General features: G+C 42.2%; 1 protein-coding gene across 2 annotated transcripts in view; it reads right to left on the bottom strand.

The window, feature by feature from the left end:
* MGMT (O-6-methylguanine-DNA methyltransferase) overlaps nucleotides 1–22654 on the bottom strand; it is a 283077-nt gene that overhangs the window by 250675 nt on the left and 9748 nt on the right. The window contains exon 1 of one of the 2 annotated variants that reach the window (XM_027112961.1): nucleotides 17845–17969. The exons of the other annotated variant lie outside the window; for it this stretch is intronic. The gene's annotated coding sequence lies outside the window, so the exon portion shown is untranslated. Of the gene's footprint in view, nucleotides 1–17844; nucleotides 17970–22654 lie in introns of those variants that run through there. 2 annotated transcript variants of the gene reach the window in all.

Below are 22654 nucleotides of genomic sequence, written 5' to 3'. Positions count from 1 at the left end.
ATAACACAATAAAAGATATTACCTTCAAAGTGCATTATTGTTGCCAATTATAAGATTCACTTCAACTGAATTTCAAAAGCTCAATCGCCCTCAACAGAAACAGTCTCTTTTTTAAATTTCGAGTATTACATTAAGGCAATAACTCACCTTCCAGCTATAATATCACCCTCCCTGACTGCAATGCTACATTTCAAAAATACTTCTCCATCGACAAGTCAAGCTAATTCAGGTTAATTTTATTGTATTTTGGTGCTATCTCACATTGGTGTGCAATTACCTTTATCATTTTATTGCCAAGGCAGAGAGTAATCAGAACAATTATTTGAAAATGGAGGTTTATAAATTCTAAATCACAGTTGCTGGCATTTTTGATAAAACAGCAGCTTTATCTCGGGAAGTGGCAGGGACATGGGATAAATCATGCATCAGTCAAGTGCAGCTGACCTCCAAGTGCATCGCACAGTATCAGAAGTGCTTCCAAAGAAACTTTCCGGCATCATCCATCATCCTTCATAACACTAAAATAGCTACACACCTGAAGAATAGAAGCTAGAGGATAATTTAAAAAAAAAAAAGAAAAAGAAAAAATTCCAAGCAGTATGGGCAAAACCATTAACTGCTCTCCCTTTTAAACTGTGAGATACAGTCCATGCACATAAACAGATATGACTTTACCATAACTCTGAACATCTGTATTCACATTCGTCAACTCAGTTTTAAACACAAACGAAACATGGAGTCGAGTCATGAAAAGAAAAAGTGCATTTCTGGACTGCATGCATTTTTATGTTCCGTTTGGGTACGGCTGCCTGTGTGGGTCATACTGCTTCCCTAGTCAGCGTATTACTGTCGCTACCTCTGTTCTCTAGGCCTCATTTTCTCTGAAAGTTTATTGCTTAAAAAAAAGAATGTAACTTGATTTTAAAGACAAGAATAAAGGGAGAGTCAAATCCTTGAGTCCCCACATCGGTTTTCCCTAAGTCAGTTACAGGTGACAGGGAGCTCAGGACATTTAGGAAGGCAGGTGGCCCGGTCCCTAGTCACACATCTTCACACAGGGGAAAAACAGCCTTAGGACTGGGCCGCAGCTCTCTTTAGGGAAAGACGGCTACCACATCCCACCACACCTCTGGCAAACATTAACCATACCTTGTTTTAACTCGTTTTTACAGGGCAAAATAAAATAACCATGTGATCATTTATTTCCTTTTTATTAAAGCAAATACCCCAGAAAAAGAACACTTCTGCACGTTTACATGGGTGACCCCATGCCAACGGACTATCAAAGGTCTAGCTGGGTAGGAATGAAATTTATTAGCTGCATATGCCTGGCACTGGGCCAGGTGCTTTACATATATTATCTCATTTACTCCTCCCAGCAAACCTAAGGTAGAGCAAATTACTTGCAGATGAGAAAACAGATTGAGAGGGTAAGTAACTAGCCCAAGGGCACAGCACGTAAGTAGCAGCTGGTATTCAAGGTCAAATCCAACACAAGTCAAAGCCTAGACTTCTGCAGACTGGCAACTACCTCCCAGAGCCACACACACATCCCACACTGTGTTAGTCAGGACAGGCTTGGCTACTCTGCAGTAACAAATACCACCGAACATCCCCTGAGGGCCTGGGTGAGTCACCAGAGCAGGAGCCTCCACTCCGGGTGTACAGGCGTCTCCAGGAGACCACGCACGAACTTGACGGGACGGCAGAGAAGGAGCGTGGAGAACCACGCACGGGCACTGACACGCTTCCGCCTTCCTAGAAGATCCAGGCATCTCCTAAAGATGCCCAACAATTTTCAATCTTCATCTGATGAAAACGCACAATGGTAAGTTTGATTTCTATCAGCTAAGCTTTATGGTCCTTTCCCACCAGCAAACTCAATTCTAATAAAAAAAAAAAAAAATTCATGAAATATGAGTCAGGTGTAAGATCCTACCTAACACAGTATTCGTAAAGATATACAGTATTTTAATAAAACCCTTGACTGTCCACACCTCAAAGTATGAATACTGTGTGACTCCTGACACAGTAATGTACAACCAGAACTTTAAGAGGGTTTCATGTTTATCTAATGAATTTTCAGTATTTCTCTTTAACAAAGAAAAGTAAGAATCATGAGTTGCTTAGAGATAAAATGTACCAATTTCTCAAAAATGGGAATTAAAAGAAAATAAGTTAACAAAAGAGAAAAATAACCTCAATTAATAGAGAATCCTATGAAAGGTAACAATTATTCTTCACAGAAAATAATATTAGAGGACCTTCATTGTTTTCTTTCTTCTCAACGTACATTTGAATATTTGAAAATAAGCTAATTAGCTGGTCCATTTACTTGAAAGCATGCCATCTATTTTGAAAACAAAATGATTCCATTTTCTGTCTACTCAAGTCCAGATGTCAAGACTGAATTCCTAACCACGCTGACACGAGCAGTTAAAAGAATTCTGCAGACTACCTTTTGACCAAGCAAGCACAGGAAACACTCTCCTTCACAAACAGGATTTCGCCTACCAGGTGGCACCTGCACTAGTAACAGCCGATACAATGGCACGGGTTCACCAGAGTTTGTTTAAAAGAACCCATATGTAAGTATGTGCCCATCACAAGAGCCAGGCCTCTCACTGCCGGAGACAGGTGGTGGTTAGACTGAAACCTGCTGTGTTGGATTCAAACTGGAGGTACCAGGACAAACTCACAGTTTTTAATATGCACACAGATGACAGATGCAGAAATAAATGCAGGTGCGTCATGATGTGCGTGTGCGGTCAGCGTACCTGCACAGATGCCCTGGCTCTGCCCACTGAGAGGGGCTAGAAGCATCAGCACCTCAGCAGCAATACGCACACCAGTGCCCAGATCGTGGTCTCTAAATATCATATTCCAGGAAAAGGAATGTGGGCTCCCTGGAGAAATGAGTAAATCCAGGACTGGGGCAGGGAAGATACAAGACAAGCTTGGGTTACACTGTGGGACCAGGAAGTAAGAAAGAGCTACACCAAGGCTGGACATGTCGGAAAGACAGGAGCCAAAGCTGAAGCTGACGCACAAAATAAGCAATGACAGGACTGGACGACACCCCACAGTACAAAATAACATCCACGAGTCCATACTAGCATCAACAATTTGCTGAATAAACAAGTATGTGAGAAAGAAGGGACAGCTCGTCCATTCAGAAGAATTCCAAGCAGTGAAAGAAGAAAACAATGAAGGAGATACACACCATCAGGCAAACAACACAGTCGTAATTGCTGTAGACAAGGTACATCAGTGAACGCTAAAACTGGTAGTTGAAGCCTGAGGAGAAGCACGATGTCTCAAGATATTTATTAATTACAAAGGAGAAAACAGTAACTTTACAGTCCGAGAAACGATCAATTCCACCTTAGCCAAGTGACCAAGCTCAGTCAGCATCACCAGTAACTGACGTGTGGGCACCATGCTGCGATGCCTTGAGAGGGCCCTCACCTCTGTGCTTTTCTTACCAGAAGCGTGAACCTCAGTCTAATCGTGAGACAACATCACAAACCCAAATGAGAGACATTCTACTATATAACTAACCGGTACTCTTCAAAAGTGTCCAGGTGACAAAAAGCAAGGCAAGAGGGACTGCCACAAACTAGACGTGAGAGAGACAAGGATGCCACGTGGGGCCCTGAACTGGATGGCACAACAGAAAACGGACACGAGTGGGAAAACTGCTGGAATTCCAACAAGGCTTATAGTATTACACAATACCAATTAATGCTGATTAGTATGCTAATACCTTGTACATTAATTCCCTGGTTGTGGTAACTGAACAAGGTTATGTACAAGGACCGTGTAAGATATTAACACTAGGCAAAACTAGATGGATGGTGTACAGAAACAAGGCTGAAATTATTCAAAATAAAAAGTCAAAAAAGACCCCCTATTCCACTGACAACTGTGTACACGCGGGGTGTATCCTGACCCCGAAGACCTGGCAGTTGAGAAACGGGGAGACGGAACCAGAGAGGGTGAGAGGCATCTGCAGGGCCTTTGTCACCCCCTGACTGCCTGCAGGCTGGGGAAGGCCGCAGACATGCACTAACGTTCTCAATGAAAACCGCTCCCACGACCTCTGGGATTCAGAACCATGACGCTGCATGTTTGCCTCTGAAACAGGTTGGTACAAAGATCCAAGTCTGGGGCGGGGGATGTGAGTTGTTGCTGGGAAATAAGAAGGTTAAATAGATCATAAATTAAGATTAGTGTCAGCTGGCCAGCAGCTTTCTATCACATTATAAATCAGACTAAGAAATGAGACACCTCCTATCTAAAATCAGAAACCATTCAGAGTATTTCCTCCATAGCCTCTACCCCAATAGGTCTCTGCAGCCAAAGAAAAGAAAAAAAGGAGTACATCAAGACCACTACATTAAAGGGTAGTAATTAAAAGGGGAAAACGTACCAATTATATATGAGTATATTTAAAACAATACAAAACACTACTTGCAGGGATATTTCTCCCTGTATTTTTTCCCAGAAATATCTAGGCCGTGGAGACAGCTAGCATCAGCACATCATCTACAACAGTTGCACAAGCTAACGTGACAGAAGCCGGGAGACCCTGGCCCAGACATCACAACCCTGAGTGGGTTCCGGGTCAGGCCACATAACACAGATGGAAATAATGGCCAGAGATGGCTACCAGTATTTTATTTAGACATTTTTATAAGGAAGCCAGGGGTTGAAAGCACAGCTAGGATAACTATACAAATTTTGACTTTACTAAAATGTTATGTCCCTTGAGCCAAGGTATTAATCTTGTTATGAAAGAGGTTTTTCTCTTCTCACTGGCCATTCATTAAACTTTCATAAATTTTAAAGCATCCTTGTTGTTGGATCATATGAAAAAAGCAACTAGCAAGTATGCAGAACTAAGGAGGATCAAACCAGCGTGGGGCGGGCTGGGCTGGAGGAAGATTTAGAGTGACTATGCAAATTCCAGACATTTGTGCTTCCTTAAATATCTATGAAACAGAGCTTTCTGTTTGCAATATGGTGTGACCCCAAAGAAATAAATGATCATTTTTCTCTTCTCCAAAAGGATAAGGATAAAATCAAGAGGCAAACCCAACAACCAAACCGCCCCTGTCACCCTATGTTCTCTGAATCGGGCCACACGAGGGGGCACCGTGCCAGGGCACTGGGAATCGACACACCGCATCACCCCTGTCAGCGCTGGACACAGGGAGACACCAAACTGACCTGTGAAGGCTCTGGGAACGTCATTACATTCTCTGTGACCAGACACAGGGCTGTTTCTGCAGGAACTTACATCCCGATGAAGCCCTGATGTGATTTTAACGACGTGCAGAAGCTTCGCCTAGAAAACGGGGAGGAATCCTGGTGGAGAGAGATAAGCCAGGACAGACCAAATTCCATCCACGTCTGGCAGAGAGCACTTCCATGTTATCGTTTCTCCCCCCCGACAACGTGATAGAGTGTAAGGTTTAATTGTATAAAATGGTTCCAGAATTTTGGAGTAGGCCAGATCAAGAGATGAGAATTTTCGTTCTCCACAAGCAAACAGGAATTTCAAAGTTCAGGAGGTCATCCATCATCTGTGAGTCATAATCAGCAGGCGAAGTGTAAGAGGATGTATCTTATCACTTGGCCTATAAAAGCTTCTGATCCACGGGGTGAAAACACACTGAACTTATTAATAAGCGCTCAATTATAACAAATAAACCCAAACACCCAATTACCAAGTGACTCTTTATAGTTTCTAAAATAACTTAACCCAGTTTTACAAAGCAGATATTTTAAGATTCACAGAAAAATCCTGCCCAATTCCAGCATTAGATACTACACTTATTTTGCCTACACCCAGAGGATCAAGAGCTCTGTAACCCTAAATTACGTTATCTGTACCATAAATTCAAAGAGAAATTAGTCTCATTGACAAATAGCAATTACTTATAACAGAAAACTGAGTTGTAAATTTAAATTCTTAGTTTTGACAAAAATCCAAAACCTGGTTAGAGGAACACCATAGAGCCAACAGAACAGCCTATGTGTGGTGTCAGCAATGTCTTAGTTTAATTAAATGGTTTTGCAACACAAGCTAATTTCCAGTGAAACCCTTTTTTCTTCTCTAATTTGGCCTACTTTATATTTTTTAGTGTCCTTTTCAGGCAAATTCTTCTCCCCGTGGAGGTGATGTCCCTATTAAAACAGCACAGAGAGGGAAAAATATGTAATCTGTTCACAAAAAAGGAGATTTTAATGCTCAAAGCGCTAGTGATAAATTACAAAAAAATAAAAAGAAAACCAAATGTCAGAATCAGAATAGATTCTGAAGACCACTAAATACCATTAAACAAACAGTTAATCCATCTAGAGCAGGACTGTCCAACACAGTAGCTATTAGCCACATGGGGCCACTGGTTTAAATTTAAATTAATTAGAATATAATAAAATTTAAAATTCAGTTCCTAAGTCGCACTGGTCACATTCTAAGTGCCCAGCAGCCACATGTGACCGGTGGCCTCCACACTGGACAGCACAGGTGTATTCTATCACTGCCAAATGCTCTGTCGGCAGTGCTGACCAACCCTGTCGCTGTCACATTAGAGCAACTGAGACCCAAGAGGTAATGAGTCGACTCGCTGATAAACCAGGAGGCCGACCGCCGAGCACATGGTTGGCCCCTGAGCACCTCAGTCACTACGCCCAATGTGAGTCCAAGCTCCACAGGGTCGGGGCCCTGTCTGTTCAGTTCAGAGTCAGAAACACACCCAGCACATCCCCACCCATGAGGCTCTGACCGACAGCAGGTGGGCGATGCTTTGAATGAAGACATGAATAACTGACCGTAATGCTACTGGATCCAAAATGATAAGATGTCGTCCCTAAACTCAAGAGGCTAAGAGGGTTAAGAATTTCTCCAACTAAGACTTAGGAAGACTTCCCTATTTGGCTGAGTTCTCAAAAAGACCGCATTAAACATCTTTGTGCACAAAATTTTAATTAATTCTTTAGAACGGGGCCTCAGACATGGAATTGCCCTAAATACCTAACAATGAAAGAATGTTACATCTTTATAATGGAATACCGTGTCTTCTCTAGAAATAACACGGATAAGCACTTATGATAAAAGGTCAGGTGAACGAGCCAAACACAAAACTGGGATTATTCCACGTAGAGAAATTATCTCGTGTGAGTGTGCATGTGATGTGTGCGTGCACGTGATGTGTGCGTGCACATACGTGCATACGTGTGTGCATGTGCGTACTACACAGTCAAGGGAAGGGAAAACAGAAAACACGAGCAGAAGAATGGATGTCCAAGATATTGGTGTTAGCAGACAACAACTTTAATTATGATTGCTTTGTTTAAAAATAAGAGGAAAAGACAGACAAAATAAATGGGGCAGTGGAGAATTTTAAATACTGAACTGAAATACATTATTAAAATGTAAAATGGACATTCCAGAACTGAAAACACAAAATTTGAAATTCAGAACTCACTCGATAGGATTAATAGTAGATGGAACAGAGCAGGAAACAGGATTTCTGATCTACAGGAAGGTCAACAGAGAGTATACAAACCATGGTACAGAAAGAGAAAAAAGGTATGGAAAGAAACAAGAGCATTAGAGCTTGAGAACACAGTAAACAAGACCAACGCCTATAATTCAATCCCAGAAGGAAAGGAGAGCAGATGAAGAAGAGAAATAGATGAAGACATGAGTCGAGAATTTTCCAAAACAAATAACAGATACCAACCCAGAGATTCAAGAAGCTCAGCAAATTTCAAACAGAATAAATATGAAGAAAACTCACAACTAACCACACACAGTTAATTAGTTTCAAACCACAGAGAAATGAAAAACCAGAGAGAAAGTCTTAAAAGCAGCCAGAGGGATAAACTCCCACTACCTCCGAAGGGGCAAGGACAAGGCTGACAGCTGACTTCACACAGAGACTTTAGAGACCAGGAGAAAATGAAATGACTTGTTTAAACTGATGAAACAAAATACCAACTCAACAATCAATAACTGCTAAGTTATGATTTTAAAATGGAGACAACCCAATCAAAAAAATGGGCAGGGGATCTAAATAGACTTTTCTCCAAAGAAGACATACAGACCGTTAAAAAGCACATGAAAGGATGCTCAACATCACTAATCATTAGAGAGAATGCAAATCAAAACCACCATGAGGTACCGCCTCACACCAGTCAGAATAGCCATCATCAAAAAATCTACAAACAATAAATGCTGGAGAGGGTGTGGAAAGAAAGGAACCCTCCTACACTGTTGCTGGGAACGTCAACTGGTACAGCCACTATGGGGAACAGTATGGAGGTTCCTTAAAAAACTGAAAATAGAGCTACCGTATGATCCTGCAATCCCACTCCTGGGCATGTATCTGGAGAAAACCATAATTCAAAAAGATACATGCACCCCCAATGTTCATTGCAGCACTGTTTACAATAGCCAAGACATGGAGGCAACCTAAATGTCCATCAACAGAGGAATGGATAAAGAAGATGTGGTACGTATATATAATGGAAAAGAATGAAATAACGCTATCTGCAGCAACATGGATGGACCTAGAGATTGTTATACTGAGTGAAGTTAAGTCAGACAGAGAAAAACAAGTATCATATGATATCGCATATATGTGGAATCTAGAAAAAGGGTACAAATGAATTTATCTTCAAAACGTAAACAGAGTTACAGATGTAGAAAACAAACTTATGGTTCCCAGGGGGTAAGGAGTGGGGAGGGATAAATTGGAAGACTGGGACTGAGATATACACAATACTATATATAAAACAGATAACTAATAAGAACCTTCTATATAGCACAGTGAACTCTACTCAATACTCTGTAATGCCCTATATGGGAAAAGAATCTAAAAAAGAGTGGATATGTGCATAACTGATTCACTTTGCTGCATACCTGAAACTAACACAACACTGTAAATCAACTAAACTCCAATAAAAATCTAAAAAAATTAAAAAGTAGAATAAAATAAATTCAATCCATTGCCAGTCAACTAGCATTAAAATAAAAAAAATGTAAGAGGTCTTCAAGAAGTACATCACCCCAGATGGAAGCACAGAAATGAAGAAAGCCACAAAGGTACCAAAAAAGATAAGCGTGTGATAAATCTACATGAATATTTAAAACACCAGTAACAATAATACTACTGCTTCTAAAGTACACATAGAATCAAAATACAACAGCATAAAAGCTGGGTCCAAGGTAAACAGAATAAAGTTTTGTAAAGTAACTGTTCCGGAAGTGGTAAAGTATCAATTTCAGGTAAACTACAGTAAGTCAAGAATTCATAGTGTGATCTCTAGGTTGATCACTAGAAGAAAAGTCTAAGTATGTATAACTAAAAAGTTAACAGAGAAGAAAAACGAAGATTAAAAATATCTTATTAATCCGAAAGAGAGCAAAATGAAGCATAAATTAAAAAAACAAAAAAGATATGGGACAAACAGGAGACAAAAAGCAAATTAAACTCAACTACATCTACAATTATTTTATAATTATTACTACTAGACAATGTACACCTCATACCCATTAGGATGGCTACTGTCAAAGAAAAACAGTGACAAGTGTGGGTGACACTGTGAAAGAAACTGGAACCCTTGTGCACTGTTCGTGGGAATGGAAAATGGTGCAGCAGCTATGGAAAATAGGAAGGAGGTTTCTCAAGAAATCAGAATTGCCATAAGATCCAGCAATTCCACCTGTGGGTAGCTATGCGAAAGAACTGAAAGCAGGGACATGAAGAGATATTTGCATATCCGTATTCATGGCAGCGCTATTCCCAATAGCCAAGAGGTGGCCAACCCATGTCCACGGACAGATGGATGGATGATAAACGAAGTGTGGTCAATACACATGTGATATTTAATTTCACGTGCCAACTTGACTGGGTCACAGGGTGTCCAGACAATTGGTTAAACACTGTTTCTGGATGTGTCTGTGAGGGTGTTTCTGGGTTGAGATTTTAGCATTTGAATCAGTGGACTGATACTGTCCCTCCTCAGTGAGGTGGGCCTCACCCAATCCACTGAGGGCCTGACCAGGAAAAGAAAAGGTGGAGGAAGGGGAATCTGCCCTTTCTGCCCTTCCTCCAGCTGAGACCTCGGTCCTCTCCTCCCTTCACACCGAGACTTAACGCCATCCGCCCTCCTGGGTCTCCAGCTTGCAGACAGCAGGTCCTCCGAGTTCTCCCCCTCCATAATCACGTGAGCTAACTCCTTATATTTACATAGTGCAATGCCCATTGATGACTTTAAAAAATTTCTCAAAGGAAACTTCCTTTCTACTAAAAGCCTATAGCAAGCATCACTGCTGGTGGTGAAAAATCAGCAGCTTTCTCTCTACAATATATAAGATAAGTATATCAATTATCACCATATCCTTACTTAACGTAGGACTGGAGGTCCTATCCAGCACATGACAAGAAGAGAAATAAATGGTTAACAAAGTAAAAAGAAAGAAGTAAAATTCTCATTCATAGGTGACATGACTGTCCACGTAGAAAATCAAAGAATATGGGCTTCCCTGGTGGTGCAGTGGTTGAGAGTCCGCCTGCCGATGCAGGGGACACGGGTTTGTGCCCCAGTTCGGGAAGACCCCACATGCCGCGGAGCGGCTGGGCCCGTGAGCCATGGCCGCTGAGCCTGCGCGTCCGGAGCCTGTGCTCCGCAACGGGAGAGGCCACAACAGTGAGAGGCCCGCGTACCGGGGGAAAAAAAAAAAAAAAAAATCAAAGAATATACATAGAGTATATTAAAATTTAAAAGAGAATTCAGCAAGGAAACTAGATATAAGATGAGCACACAAAAGTCAACAGTATTTCCAAATACCAATGACAAAGAAAATCTAATCCTAAAAAAAGTTACTATTTATAATAGCAACAGAAACAAGGAAACAATAAGGACCTGGGGAAAGCATTACAAAAGATGGATAAGCTTTTCATGAAAAAAGACTATTAACAACTGAGAGACACTAGGACCACTTAAATAAATGTATACATAGAGAGCATATTCCTGAAGAGGAAGACTTGTCTTATAAAGATGTTATTCTCCTCACATTACCTATAGATCCAAATGCCTCCGACCAAAACACCAAAGGCTTTTTCAAAGAATTTGACAAGGTGATTCCGAAATTTGTATGGACAAGCAAGCTGTGAGGACTTACCCCTTAATGCTAAGAGTCAGCCTAAAGCTATGCTAATTAATACAATGTGGTATTGATACAGAAATAGAACTCTACGTGAAAAGAATCATAAATTCGATTACGTTCAACTATATGAAAACTAAGAACCCTTGTAAATCAGAAGGCATCATCAAGAAAATGAAAAGTTAGGCTACATACTAGGAGGATAAAACTGCAGCCATGGAACTGACACAGGATTAGGATCCAGAATATATAAAATACTCCTATAATCAATAAGAAGAGGACAACCCAATAGAAATATAGGCAAAATGGGTATGAAGAGGCATTCTGTAAAAGAGGAATCATGAATGCAACATGACAAGATGCTTGGCCTCACTGGTAATAAGACAAATGTAAATTAAGATCACAATGAGATGCTCTTTCCTATCCAGTAGGTTAGCAACTATTAAGTAAATTCCAAGTTTTGGAAAGAATGGGCATCAACTCTTCCAACCATTTTTACAAAACATGTATTGTCTCAAAACGTTGAAGGATGACAGTGCAGTAACTGTCCCCTTGAGTGTACACCAAGGAGAACCTGTGACCAATGTGCACAGGAACAGCATACAGAGCCATCACAGCGGCAGGGGGTGACAGCCAAAACCCGGGACAATTCCAATGCCCGGTGACAGAGGAACAGAAAAGTATAACAAACAGCGGTGTCGTCACACAATGAAGCGCTATCATGTACAGACGATGGACCACAGCGACACGCAGCAAGCAACTCAGACAAAATTCAGAAACATGATTCTGAGTGGAAGAAAGCAAGTCTCAGAATGCTCAGATGACAGAATATCCTTCTTAATAAAGGTCAAAACAAGTCATACAAAATGAGATTTTGTTGAGGAGTAGACAGATGGTAAAACTATACACATTTAAAAAGCAAGAGAATGAGAAACACAACATTCAGAACAGTGATAACTCTGGGATGGGGAGGCTAGGGAAGCCGGGGTCGGGACAGGAGAGGAAGCACACAGATAAATTTCACTGAAATTAGCGGTTGACAGGTGTCCTGATCATTATTTTTACTTCATAGCTATTTCTACCTCATAGCTTACACATATATCTCATATACTCTTTAGTAGGTATCAAACAACACAAAATTTTAAAAAGAAAAAAAAAGGAAAGAACAAAGAGGGAGGGAAAGGAAAAAGGAACAAAGAAAAAAACATCTGCATCAGAAGAACAGGGAAGATCAAATTAATACAGCAAAGAACTGAAGTCAAAATTCCATAAAATGGAAAACTGACAAAACCTGGAAATGTTTACCTGGTGATAGGAAAATAGCAACGAAGACTTTTTCTAGAGGCTGAACATTATGCTAACAGAAACTTTCAAAACTTAAATCCATCAACTGAGACTGAAAAACGATTAGTCTGCCATTGGAGACTCCCGCTGGATACCAGCATACTATGTATGTCTGTATGTACAGACTGAAATTTATATGTAACTCCAAACCTGTGAGTGAACACACTTCCCGCCCTCTGGTTCCATAGCAACTCCAGACATGTGGCGTCACAGGGGCACTGTGGGCATTCACACAGAAGGCACCCTGCCCAGTTCCGGGACGCATCTGGCAACATCACAGCAGTCACAGCCACGAGTTCCCTATGCTCACGTGACACCCGTGAGAGCACACGCACACCCCCTAAGCAACCCCCATGTTCTCGCACACTTATGTGAACACAGGTATTTTTTTTTATATTGGCGTATAGTTGATTAACAATGTTGCGTTAGCTTCAGGTGTACAGCAAAGTGATAAACGCACGTATTCTTATTTTCCCAGGTGTGCACATGGCTGTGGGAAAAGCACAGATTAAACCATTGTGTTGAGCGGTTCACATGAGCCACCCAGAAACCTGGGACAAAGGACAGCCCGAGTTGGTTCATTTTTCAAATGCAGAGCCGCCGAGCTCTCTAAGTGGCCAGGCAGACGGCAATGCAGGGGGTTAATGCCGTCAACACTACTGAATTTCAGTGATGAAGGTCCAGGCTGGCCAGAGATGCAACCGCAGCGGCTGTGAATTCTCGCAGGGGGAAATACACTCTTCTTCTGTCTGGTCTCTTCTTAGGCCGCATGAACAGCCAGAATGTCAGCCCTCGGCAGAGTACCTTCCAGCGAGGCCACACGTTTAAAGCTGCAACAACCACGAGAGGAAAATCGGCTGAATTCAAGATGCCCCTGATTTTCCAACTTCCCAGTTCTGTTCTCTCTATATGGAGCTGGAATCGTCTTCCTTCGGAGTAAAACTACAAACAGAGCGCTTTAAATTTCTTAACAGAAACTCTACTTGTTTCTACCAACATCACCAAACACCTACGTGTCACTCACCTGTGTGTCACTGCCAGCCTTGACCTGGATCTAACTTAAGCAGAAAACACTGCAGCCCCTTTAAGCACAGGAAACGGGCTGGCACACAGGGAACAGGAGAACCATGAAGGCAGCACGAGAGGGTTAGCCCACTCGAGACTTGGCTGCTCCCACCTTTAGGCCTTGGGGATACTGGGAAGATGAGGTGTCACCAGAGTCCAGATGGCAGGGCCATTGGGAGGAGCAAGAACCATGGGTGGCCAGTGGCAGGAGGGGCTCAACAGGGGAAGGTGGGCACAGACACCCGAAGTACTTCGCTCCAGATCAGACGAGGAGCAGCCCAGCAGCTCACACCCAGAGTCCTGGCGTCCACTCTCCCCCAGCACCTCTTGCACCAACAGAAGTCAGAGCAGGACCAGGAGGGACGGCTCTGACGGCCACCCTGCAGCTGCCCCTGCTTCCACTGAACTCCTGGGTGACACAAACTCCACCTCAGAAGCTCCCCCTGTATTCATGCTTCTGCCTTACAGCCTCCACCTGAGTCAAGGAGGGCCTGGAACACCACCCACCGGGACCATCACTCTTAGTTCCCTGAATAACGTGATACACCCAACTTCTACTGAGGAGTCACAACAAAACAGTCATGCAAAAATCACGCCTGCATTTGTTTAAAAAACAGCCAATATTAAATTGCTTACCACCCCTTATCTAAAACTCCTGGACAAATTCCTCCACAGGAAAAGGCTCTCCCCTAAAAGATGATATTCACTTACTAATTACACGATGAGCATCTGGTAACATCCCACTTCCCTTTTCACCATGGCTGCCTGCAGACTCTACTTCAGAATTCATTTGGACCTGCATAAGCTATCCTTAGCCCAGGTTCCCTGCCATATTTAACTTTCTTTCCTAACACATGGTCCTCTGCCCACCACAACGACCTAAATACAGGTAAGAATGAGAAAACAAACAGAAAAGCCTTTTGTCAGCCAAAATAGCTGTCACCAAATCCATGCACTAAATATCCTGTGCTCTGAAGCCAGCCTGTCTGTTAAAATAGCTATTATAAATATGTCCCATATGTTCAAAAAAATAGAAGAAAACATAAACACAATGAAAGAAATAGAAGATATAAAAGAGACCAAATGTAACATACGTGTAAAATACAGTATCTAAAGTGAAAAATCACATGATGTGATTAACAAATTAGATACAGCAGAAGGGGGAAAAAATGAGTGACAATGAAGATGCAACATTTTTTAAACTATCCAGGAGGAGAAAGAAAAAAAGACTGAAGAAAATGAATAGAGCATCAGTAAAATGTGGGACAATATTAAACAGTCTAACACACATGCAATTGGAGTTTCAGAAAAAGCCAGAAAATCATTTGAAGAAATATGAACTATTTCTTCACATCTGATGAAAAGCCTATATGCACTGTTGCAAGAAACTCAATGAAATCAAAGCAGAAGAAACATAAAGAAAACCAAACCAAGGTAAATCATAAACAAATTGCTGAAAACAAGTGATAAAGAAAAAAACCTGAGAAGTGGTCAGAAGGGGGTGGGGCGGGAAAGATTACATACAGAGGAACAAAATTAAGGACAGCAAAACTGATCATCAGAAATCATGCAAGGCAGGACACAATGGAACAACACGTTTAAAGCATGGAAAGCGGGGAAAACAACAAGCCAGAATTCTGTAAGTAGCAATATCTTTCAAGAATGAAAGTGAAATAAAGCCTTTTACCAAAAAAAAAGAGACGATTAATATACTAGCCGACCTGCAACTGAGAAACATTGGTACAAGTTCCTTAGGCATAAAAAATGATACCAGATGGAAATTCAGATTTACACAAAGGAATGAAGAGCATAAGAAATGGTAAATAGGCAAATAAATATAAAGGCTGGGGGTTTTTCCTATTTTTAATCTCTTTAAAAGATAACCGACTGCCTAAAACAAAAATACTGAAAGTATATTTTGGAGTTTATAACGTATGTAGAAAAAAACATGCTAAATGAATATAACAAAAAAATGGAATGAGAGAAGTTGAAGTACACTGATATAAAGTTCTTACACTGTATGTGACAATGAGTTATACGATGTGAATGCAGACTATGATGAGCTAAATATGACTATTACACACCCCAGAGCAACAACTTAAAAGAGAGAGAGAGGAGAGGGACAGCCAATAATGTAGATAAATGGTAAATTGAAATCATTTAAAAAATATATTCAAATAGTCTGAATAAAGGCAGGAAAATGGGGGGAGAAGAGTGAAAGAACAACTGGGACAAAGAGAAAACAAATAGGATGATGGTGCACTTGAAACCAACCACACTCGTGATTACATAACATGTAAATGGTCTGAATACTTCAGTGTTAAAAAGACATTGTCACATACGATTAGTATGCTGTCTACAAGAAACGTGTTAAATGTAAAGACAAAACAGATAAAATGTAAAAGAATGGGAGAACATTTACCATAGAAACAGTAATGAAAAGAAAGCTGGAGTGGCTATCATAATATCAAACACCTAATTTCAAAAGAAGGAAATTACTAAGACTAAAGGCCATTAAGAATAAAGGGGTTGGGGCTTCCCTGGTGGCACAGTGATTAAGAATCCGCCAGCTATTGCAGGGGACACGGGTTCAAGCCCTGGTCCAGGAAGATCCCACATGCTGCGGAGCAACTAAGCCCATGCACCACAACTACTGAGCCTGGGCTCTAGAGCCCATGTGCCATAGCTACTGAAGCCCACGCACCTGGAGCCTGTGCTCTGCAACAAGAGAAGCTACTGCAATGAGAAGCCCACGAAGCCCGCACCCCGCAACGAAGAGTAGCACCTAGAGAAGGTACAGGCACAAAAACGAAGACCCAATACAGCGAAAAATAAATTAAATAAATTTTTAAAAAAATAAAGGGGTTAATCACCAAGAGGACATAAAAATTCTAAATATGTATGCACCTAATAAAAGAGTTTGAAACAGATGAAGCAAGAACAGAGAATGTAAGAGGCAAGAAGAGAGAATGTAAGGGGAAACAGACAAATCTCCAGTATCGCTGGGGATTTCAACACTCCTTTCTTGTAATTTATAGAACAGGGAAGCAGAAAAGCAATAAGAAGATACAGCACTTGAACATCAGCAACAAACCTGACCCAATTACCATTTACAAGAGCACTCCACACAAAAGCCACAGAATATACACTCTTTCCAAGTGCACGCAATCATTCACCAAGATAGATCGCATTCTGGGCCATAAAACAACTCTCAATAAACTTAGGAGGACTGAAGTCATAAGAAGTATGTCCTCTGACCACAAGGTAAGTAAACTGGAGATCAATAACAGAGTGGTATCGGGAAAGTCCCCAAATATTTGACAATGGAATGACACACTTCTAAATAACCCATGCATTAATGAAGAAATCACAAGGGAAATTGGAAAACACAACACACTGAATGAAAACGAAACCCTGACACAGCAATCTGTGGGATGCAGCCAAAGCAGTGCTTAGAGAGAATTTTTAGCACTGGATATTAATATGAGAAAGACAAAAGGACTCCAGCTTCCACCTTAAACTACAAAAAAAGCAAACTAAAGCCAAAGTAAGCAGAAAGAAGGGAAAATAAAGATAAGAGCAGAAGTCAGTAAAAGGGAAAAAAAAGAGAAAAATCAATGGTAACAAAAGCTGGATCTTTGAAAAATAAATTGATAAACCTCTAGTCAGACCAATTAGGGGAAAAAAAGAGAGAAAAGACGATTACCAATATCAGCAATAAATACAAAGGCATGATTTAAAGTCCCACAAACATTAAAAGGACAATAAAAGAAAATTAAAATAACTTTAGACCAATAAATTCAACAACTTAGATGTAACGGCCAAATTCCTTGGAAAACACAAATTATCAAAAATCACTAAAGGAGAAATAAATGACTTTAATAACCCTCTATCTACTAAAGAAACTGAATTCGTAGTTAATATCCATCCCATATAGAAAACTCCACACCAAAATGGCTTCACTGGTAAACCCTGTTAAACATTTAAAGAGGAAACAATACTAAGATTACATAAACTATTCCAGAAAATAAAAGGCCTTGTTTTATGAGTAGGATTGCCCTAACACCAAACCAGAAAGACGTGGAGAAAAGAAACCTACAGATCAATATCCCATATGCCCAGACACACAAATCCTCAGAAATATTAAACTGAATCCAGCAATACATGAAAATAAGAATACATCAAGCCCAGGTGGGGGTTACCCAGGAATGCAAAGTTGGTTTAACATACGGAAACCAGTGTGTATAACTCACCACAGCAATAACACGAGAGAGAAGAACTTCCTCAATCTGATAAGAGGCACCTACAAAAACATACAGCAGGGCTTCCCTGGTGGCGCAGTGGTTGAGAGTCCGCCTGCCGATGCAGGGGACACGGGTTCATGCCCCAGTCCGGGAAGATCCCACATGCCACAGAGCGGCTGGGCCCGTGAGCCATGGCTGCTGAGCCTGCGCGTCCGGAGCCTGTGCTCCGCAACGGAAGAGGCCACAACAGTGAGAGGCCCGTGCACTGCAAAAAAAAAAAAAAAAAAAAAAAAATACGGCAAACATCACACTTAACTGGTGAAAGACGATGATACAAAAGCAATGGTGAGTAAAACTGCCGAAAACCGAGACAGCAGCACCAAACTATACAGGGTTTCGTCCTATCCTTCCCCACCATAAACTCACCGTTAAAAAAAAAAAAAAAAACAATTTAAGAATGTCCTGATGAAACTATCAAAATCAAACTTGTGACCTTTATTCAATCTCGGCCCTTCTGTGCCCAAACGGCAAGTACAACAGGGCACTTCTGCTGCAAAACAAGAACGATGGTTGTCTGGGGGTGGGGGGCACTCTTATGATTATTACAGATTTGAGAGGAACTGGCGACCGTTTCATGAGACAAAAGCTTTACACGTGTGAATGACTAATCACCTACGGTTATTCAGATATTTTCTCAAAAATAAACAGGGGGTCTGGGCACCGCCAGGGCACCTGGAGCCACGCCCCCCAACCCCGGGAACCAAGGGACAGCTGTGTTCACGTTTTCTTCTGATTTTAAGATAAGTTGAAACATGTCCGGGGGCCCCCAGAAGAATCCTGGGCCCCGGGTGCCGGCCTGCCGGGCCTGGTGCAGAAGGCGGCGCTGGCCCAGTGGCAGGGCAGCCCCGAGGGTGAGGGGAGGCACCTTCCGGTTTCCAGACGCCCTGTCCAGAGCCACCCACTGACCGGATTGGCTGTTAGGGACGGGGACCTGGTACAGAGGAGATGAGCTGCCTCTGGACAAGCTCAAACAGTGATGGCCGTGTCCAGCACGGACTGGATCCCTGAGTCACTGAGTGGCACGGCCGCGGGCTGGACTCGCTGGACTTCGTCTGAGCGAGAGTAAATCCATACCACATTAAAAAATAAACAAATAAGCAAAGTGAGGCTGTCACTGTAACACAACTGACAGTATTTGCTGTTAATGATAAAATGAGAGCTTTCAAGCTGATGATAAGAACTTTGGGAAACTTGTATCCACCAGCACGGCTTGACAACCTCCAGTTCTAAGACTTTTCTAAGGAGAAAGGTGGTGACATGACAGATTTTTAATACTGTATTATGAAACATGTCAACATTTGGAAGATCTGTATAATTCAGCAAACAAAAATTTTCCAAAGGACCAATGAATGCTGTTACAAAAATCAAAGTACAAGCTACACAGTGGATTTTCGTGTAATGGAGAATAGAAAGTTCACACTCAGGGCTCACACTCCACACTGCATGAAACTTCGAGAAACTACCACCTGTCAAGTTCTGTTGTGATGTCAAAGAAGACTATCCACAGTTAGTTGAAGAGGCTATTAAGTGTCTCTCCCTTTTCCAGTTACTTATTGGTGTGAAGCCAAAAAACAACCTATTGCAATAGATTGAACTCAAAAGCAGCTACGAGAATCTAGCTGCCTTCTACCCATCCAGTCATTTAAAACGTTTAAAAAAAGGTAAACCAATACCACTCACCTCACTAATTGTTTTTTTATGTAAAATATAGTTACTTCTCATTTAAAATGTGTTATTTGTATTAAAATGTTTACTGTTGCTTAAATGAATAAATATTTTTAAAAATTTTCCATGTTAACTTTCAATGTTGTTTTGATATATCACTCTAGAATCTCTAATAAGTTTTTAGAGTGCAAAAAGTCTCTGAGCCCAAACAGTGAAAGGAACACAGGCGTGGAGGGAAGAGTCCTGAGACCTCGCCCTGCCCTACCCCACCTGCTATCTCCGTCCCGGAAACCCAGGGCCTTTCAGGACCCAATCCCGCACCTGCAAAGCTGGGGAAGAAAAGAGGTGCACACCTGTATCCCCATCTGGCATCCAGAGCACGACCAGAGGGACATGAGGGCCCCGTGTGCTGTCACAGGAACACACCCACTTTCCCATCTTTTTACAATAAATGCTCACTACCACCTCGACCACGACCTGCACAAAAGTTTCCACACAAATCTGATCAAGTCCCTCTAGGAGACTTCCTCATAAAGCACCCTAGAGAACTTATCACTATTTCGGCTTAAAGCTGGAAACGAAAGGAGGGGAGGAAGAAACAATCCTTTGGTGTAGCAAGTCAGTGTGGGAATATGAAAACATTTAAAACACACCAGATTTTTGGTCAAGATGAAAGACACCCCCGCCCCCCCCACAAGAAAAACCAAGCAATCTATTCTAATTGGGTTCCCATGGTAACTGTACAATTGGGTTTTTCAATATAACATCCCAAAGGCCCAGGGCACACTTGTAAAATATACTTCAAACAGCCTGAATTGTCTTCACATTAGAGCACTCCCAGGAAGATCAATCACTGCACATCCCCACCCTGACCACCGGTGGTGGGAGACCTTAGTGGCACTTGCCACGCTAACATAGGTCATGTAAGGAACACAACACACCACAATAACTATATAAAACTAATCTCATGCTTGAGATTCATCAAATCTGTTCTGGTAACAAACCACTACTTCTGTTGTCACACAATCACGTTTACGAAAATATAAGAAATAGAGCCCAACTGCACACCGCACCATTACGCCCCTCTTATTGATTTCAAGGATAAACAGAATCAATCACTAATAATTACATCATAAGATGGGCCTCAAGGTCAATCGTATTCTTAGACTCTCAGTATGGAATTAAACAAACATAGCTATGCCGATAAACAAATAAATAAAACATAACTGAGAATACAAATCCACATTTCAAATGTTAACAGCACGATACAAAGCACAGAACACAACCTCACCCAGGACTCCAGCCTCTCCTGCCTGGACTGCAACACCCCTCCCTGCCACTGCTGGGTCCCCCAAAGAGGATTCGAGGGCATGGTGGTAGCCACACGGTAAGGGCACAGAGGGTCAGAGCTCAGAAATGGCAAGATCCATTAGGTGAAAGTTTACAACTTGAGTTTTCTTTGCAACAATCCCCAAAATACCCACGTATCGGATACATTCTGCAGAGGCACAATACGAAGCGCGACACATGGAGAACTGGTGACTTGGGCAGAAGTAAATGTAAACCTCCTGTCTTTATTATATCTCCCCATCAGTGGCCACAGATGTAATGTAGGCCAATTTGGTGCACGTGTGGGCCAGCAAGCTTCCAGTGAGAAGTGTCTTGCTAAGTTCCCAACTCAAGAGAGACGTCCAAAAATCCTCAGAGACATCTTAGCATGAAAAGTAGCGAACTGCACAGTACTTAGAGTTCCTACTACTGTCCAACAAATGACCCCATGCTGCTCCTTGATCCAGAAAGGAGAATGAACCGACCAGTATCAAGAGGGGGAAAAAAAAAAAAAAATCAACCAACCAACAGAAACTCCCAGGTGACAAGTGGAGGCTACAGGCTGGCTCCGTAACCCCTCCTCATGCTTAAGAAGCCCCGTCCGTCAGTGTTTACTCAGGCCCACATCTCCTCCCCTCCTCCCCATTTCCCTCAGGGCCTGGGGCCTCAACAGTTTTCCAGCACATGTCCACCCAGTGCCAGGACAACACCAGGCCTGTCTATGGTGCCCTGGCCCTCTGGGTGTCTCCTGGCCCACCTGCCAAATCTCCTTTCTGCAACCTCTGAGGACCCTGGTAATAAGCCTTAGGTTTCTGTTCATTCTGTTTTCGTTTACTCCTATACACCTTTTGGGGTGCTAAGAGCTAAGCCTGAGAACAGTGCTGGGTGTTTTTGTTTGTTCTGGTTTTTTTTTTTTGCGGTACACGTGCCTCTCACTGTTGTGGCCTCTCCTGTTGCGGAGCACAGGCTCCGGACGCACAGGCTCAGCAGCCATGGCTCGCGGGACTAGCTGTTCCTCGGCACGTGGGATCTTCCCGGACCAGGGCACGAACCCGTGTCCCCTGCGTCGGCAGGCGGACTCTCAATCACTGCGCCACCAGGGAAGCCCATAGTGCTGTTTTTGAGCACTGTCTGATTACAAAGTTATCTTTATCTCCAAATTCCAACTTCATACATAAACCCCTCACGAGCTTTGTGCTTCTGAAATAACTGTAGTCTGCACCTCACCTTCTATTAGTCAGCTTGGGTTGCTATAACAGAATATCACACACCAAATGGCTTAAAGGACAGAAGTTAATTTTCTCACAGCTCTGTAGGCTGGCTAGTCCAAGACCAAGGTTCCAGCTGACTGCGTTTCTGGGGAGGCCTTTCTTCCCGGCTTGCAGGCAGCCACCTGCTTCCTGTGCCTTCACATACTAAAGATCTCTCCGTCCTTTTCTTATAAGGCCACCAACCCTAAGGTGGATTAGGGCCCCACCTTAAAACCTCATTTATGCTTAATTACCTTCTAAAGGCCCCATCTCCAAATACAGTCACATTGGGGGTTAGGCTTCAACATATGAATTTCAAGGGGCACGTTCAGTCCACAGCAACCTGCGTTCTGCAGCCTTTGCTGGGCCTTCCATCAGGTGTGAGCCCCACACCAGGCCATGGAGAGTTTCCAATTCAGAAAGCCAGCATGAAGAGACAAAAACAATACAAGTAAAGCAGAAACCCAAGTGTAAATGTGAGGAGACATTATGGGGGCTGAAGAGGCTCCCAAGAG

Source organism: Aethalodelphis obliquidens, unplaced genomic scaffold (genome assembly GCF_003676395.1).
Source record: "Aethalodelphis obliquidens isolate GAN/ISIS:26980383/991018 unplaced genomic scaffold, ASM367639v1 scaffold11, whole genome shotgun sequence".
Lineage (NCBI taxonomy): Eukaryota > Metazoa > Chordata > Mammalia > Artiodactyla > Delphinidae > Aethalodelphis > Aethalodelphis obliquidens.
This window is presented reverse-complemented; position numbering and strand designations above follow the sequence as displayed.